The sequence below is a fragment of the Spinacia oleracea genome, chromosome 1, assembly GCF_020520425.1.
Source record: "Spinacia oleracea cultivar Varoflay chromosome 1, BTI_SOV_V1, whole genome shotgun sequence".
Classification (NCBI taxonomy): domain Eukaryota; kingdom Viridiplantae; phylum Streptophyta; class Magnoliopsida; order Caryophyllales; family Amaranthaceae; genus Spinacia; species Spinacia oleracea.
In genome coordinates this window covers 77367977-77372755 of record NC_079487.1, presented here as the reverse complement: position 1 = coordinate 77372755, position 4779 = coordinate 77367977, and the positions used below count along the sequence as shown (strand labels likewise).

The window sequence follows — 4779 nt, the reverse complement described above, 5'->3', positions numbered from 1 at the left end:
TCCTTTAACAAATTCAAGGAATTTCAGAGTGAAGTAGGAAATAAACTAGTCAAGAAGATTAAAGCACTGCAGTCTGATAGAGGCAGTGAATATCTAACCTATGAATTTGATGACCATCTGAAAGATTCTGGAATCTTGTCAAAATTGACACCTTCTGGAACACCACAATGGAATGTTGTGTTGGAACGGAGGACAAGACCTTGCTAGACATGGTTCGATCAATGATGGGTCATGCCGAACTTCCAATAGAATTTTGGGGTCATGCACTAAACACAACTGCACTCACACTAAATAGAGCCCCGTCAAAAGTTGTCGAAAAGACTCCATATGAGTTATGGACTGGAATGCCTCCAAAAGTGTCTTTTCTTAAGATTTGGGGTTGTGAAGTATACGTCAAACTATTAATTTATGACAATTGTCAGATGCAACGCCTAAAATCGTTGCATTAGGCATCAAAATCCGTCGCATTAGACCTAATGCGACGATAAATGACCCTTGCATCTGGTGGCGTTGCATTAGGCCTAATGCGACGATCAGAGACCTAATGCAACGGGAAATTAATACCGTCGCATTAGATAAGCATCTAATGCGACGGTCCTTAGATGGGGTGTCGCATTAGATCTTTAGCTAATTCGACGGGCATTTTAGCTAATGCGATGGTTATTTAATCTAATGCGACGGTTATTTTAGCTAATGCAACGGTTATCTATGTTGGCTTAAAGAAATAATGCAACACGTTTTAGCCTAATGCAACGGTAATTTATTGTCAAAATAAATCTATTGAGCACCTAATGCAACGGGTTCATTTAATAATAATAATAATAATAATAATAATAATAATAATAATTAAAATTAGTTTTCTAAATTAAGAAAGGATGTCAATAATAAAAGATTTTCATTGACTTAAAGAGTAATATTACAATATTAGTGCCCATAGGACACATGCATTACAAAATAGTTGTTCACTAACTTAGTGTTTTTAATGACCAAAATACATAAAATTAAGATTCATAGAAACAAATTCAACGTTACTAGAAATCACAAAATGACCCAAAAACAAACAAGAGCCCCCATCTCATTTGCTAGATCTACATTTCTCCTCCATTTAGCTCACCATGCTCCTGCAAGTTTAAATCACGAATGGGCACAAGTTAAAGATGGTACACTAGCTAAAACACGATAAATAAAAAAATAACCTTCATGTTTACTCAAATAAAAACATGAAATTTCACTCATGTTGAATTCCTCGTTTGACAAGACAGCTTTTCCCTCATAGTAAAATGACTGATTACCAAAAAGAGGTAGTGTTATAGTCCATACTCAAATGTTCTGTTCTGAATACTAAAAAGTAGGGAAAATATTGAATACAAAAAAGTAGGGAAATCTTGTACAAATTGGCAAGAGCACCAAGATCATACTTATGTAACAACAAAAAATGACAAGCGCCTAACAAGTTTTAGTTTTTCTATGTTTCATAGGAAAACTGACATCCATGATACTAAACAATCTATACAACGCCTGAAAATAAGTAAAAGTAGAAAATTTCATAAAAAAATAAGCAGCAAAATCAAGTTACAAGTGGTAATAATGAAGCAAGTTTTATGCCTACCTTTCTCGGAAGATTCATAAAATGCGTGATGTTCATCATATTTTCCATATACAAAATCTTCCTGCAGACAGCAGTAATAGTAATAGTCAAATTCAAGCAACACATTCTGTTAAAGTCAGAATAAACCCACATATGTTTAGTCCTATCCGTGTAATCAACAGCAAGAATCATGATATACAAGTATAAAAGAGAAGTAAAAAACGGAAGAGAGAGGAGAGGGTAAGAGAGACAAACAGGAGCAACTCCATTAGTAGCCCAACGGTCGCGAGGGTCTTCATTAAGGTCAGGTTCAATATCAGTTAACCCAGCTGCTTTCAACTTTGTAAACAACAACCTTCTTGGACTGCTTCGAATCAAGGCCTTCCTTAATGTTGTTGTAATTAGTGGTGATTTTGGATGATGGGTTTGTAGAAATGACTGCTGCAGGTACCCAAGTACAAGCACAAGTTGCCGCCATAACTTCGTTTCAATATTTTCATTTATTTAATATCCATTTCCAGATTTCCTACACTAACCTCTCCCCTTAAGCTAGTTCATTAGAGTATTAAACAATAACAGAACCTCAGAGCTGTAAAAGGTTAAACATCAGCTACATATCACAGACTGAAATCCAGAAAACCAACTCTCAAGGTTTCGCAAAAATAACTAGTAATTCATCAAAATTAAGGTATGTTTTTAGTTGACTTGAGTTAGGTTACAACCCTTCACTATTTAGTTGGTTATCGTGTTTTATTTTTAGGTATAGTAGTCCTCTATAAGAACAGTGATCTTTAGTAGTCCACCCATTAGTTCTGAGTTCTTTAATCTAAATTCTATGCAGAGTACCTATGCGGAGGAGATTGTTCAAAATCACTAGTCTTTTGATCTGTTTCAGACTTCAACAAAGTAAGATAATCGCTAAATGTTCCTGTTTAATAGTTCTTGGTTTCGAATAAAAATATTCTGGGAGGAATAGTAGAAAAACTAACAGGAAATCGAAGGAGATAATTGAAGTAGCTAGGTGAAACATACCTTGATTTCTAGGGAATATTGTTAACCATCAGTTTTTCTACACCGATCCTCAATAAGAGATCGAGGGGATTAAAGGCAATGGGTGGAAGGTTAATTAGGAAACTAATTGATTGTACTTCATAAAGTAGACACCTCAAAGATGAACTTAACAACTTTACAGCTAAGAAGCAAGAAAAAAAACCTACATAAGCACCGGATTTCCAAATACATTATCGCTTTGGATCATAAAACAGAATCCAGGAATGCAAAACGCAGAAAATATTGGAGTGAATAGCACAATATACTCATATGAAAAGTAAGAATAGACACTGGACATATTACTTATCATGTACATTGGATTGAAGGTTACATAACTCATTTTTTTTTTCTTTCTGTGAGAGCCCTATTTCACATTACACAAATACAACCTGCAGAGTTGCTAGCTACAGTATCAAATCCATTTACACAAATCGCTCCATATCAACAGAACCAAGCTAGCCCTGTAATTACCTAATATCCCAGGCACCCTGAATCGATGCTCTAGCACATATGAAGAAGAAAACATAAACCAATATATGGGTCATCTTATTGACAGCATGTCAGCTAAAGTAAAATAAAATCGAAGATAACGCATTTCCCATTTCCGAAAAATCCGAATTACTTAATTGAAACTCCTGGGAAGACCTTCTAGTTACAATTTGCACACCTAGTTGCTCTTACGACACAAATTTGGGAAACAAGGGCGGACCTTTGTTAATTAATAAACAATCAATCAAGTAAACCCCAATTAGGCAGATACTCATCGCTAAATGGTTTCAATGAAGATATTCGGTTACTCCGCAATTTTGAACACATACATCAAAACATTTCCTGTACAACCTAATAACACATATTCCACGATTAAAATCATACAACATATCAACATACATTCCACGGGTTTCTCTAATCTGAATTCGACAAATCTTCGCTAAAACCCTAAATCATTCACTTTCATAACAAATCAGAAACCCTATATCAAAAAAGTAAAGCGGAAAACAGAAAATAAGATTAGAAGAAAGAAAGAGGAAACCTGAAATCTTGAAGTTTGGCGGAGGATTTCTTCTCGACACCGAGAACGACGGTGTCGGTAGCTCGTACTCCGACGGCAGCGTTGCCCTTACGGACTGCTTCAAGTGTGTATTCGACTTGAAAGAGATGGGCGACAAGTGAAAATACTGTAATTGATCTGTCTTATCTCGCCATTTCTCCCTCTTATTCGTCTCCTTCAACTATCACTGTTCTCTCTCTCCAGGGATCGAAAACGATGGAGTCAGTTAATCAATTATCATCTAAACTCAAGACAGCAAAATACTTGAATTCTTTAAACTTCAAGAAGCCATAAGTTGCGAAAATCAAATTCATCTTTGAAATAAAGTGAACCCATTGAAATTGCAAAGAGCTGACATGTTAAACCCCATCAATTCAAAACATCAAAATCCTAAATAACTAAAACTATTACAATGCAATTCAAGAAATTGGGCCAAAAATTAAATCGAAATAACAAACCTTGCTAGAGTTTTTGAATCTGTTGTATGGGACTACAGTTTGTCGTCCTCTGGCTTCATTGTGGTGGTGTAATTTGAATCCATTGAAGAGTTTTGGAGTTTTCTTCAGAGAATTTGCGCATCTAATTGCTAGACCTTGCGAGAAATTGCTCATAACTAATTGCGAATTGCAAACCTAAATTGTCGAAGTAAACCCTAACATTGAAAATCTCTCTATTTCTTCTCACTATCTGTCCTCTCCATTTATGAATTTCTGAGTCTCTCTCCTCTCCTTAGAATAATTAGGGTTTGTGTTTTTTAGTTTCTGTTGTTTTTTCTCTTTTAGGTAACAACTCCAGCGCCGTTTGAAAATTTTGGGAACAATCATCCAAGCGCGGGGTTTAAAATTTTTGAAATAATGGGAGGGAATACAGTGAAAATTTTAAGCACAGTAATATTTATGGGAGGGAATAAAGTAAATTGGCACACCCGTTGCATTAGCCTAATATGCGTCGCATTTGACCCTCTAATGCAACGACTTTAGACACACCGTCGTATTAGCCCAGATTTCTGAAATGTTATACAAGATACCGTTACATTAGCATTCTCTATTGCAACGGTTCTTGGTAAGGTGTCGCATTAGCCTTTTCTTGACCG

The 4779-nt window shown here is 35.7% G+C and overlaps 1 long non-coding RNA gene across 1 annotated transcript; it reads right to left on the bottom strand.

Moving 5' to 3' along the window:
• Positions 1 to 878: 878 nt before the first annotated feature.
• Positions 879 to 4485, bottom strand: LOC110800312 (uncharacterized). The gene is made up of 3 exons (XR_002536597.2): positions 3669 to 4485; positions 1610 to 1670; positions 879 to 1121 (listed from the first exon to the last, which is right to left on the bottom strand). It is a non-coding gene; the product is annotated as an uncharacterized lncRNA (long non-coding RNA).
• Positions 4486 to 4779: the final 294 nt, after the last annotated feature.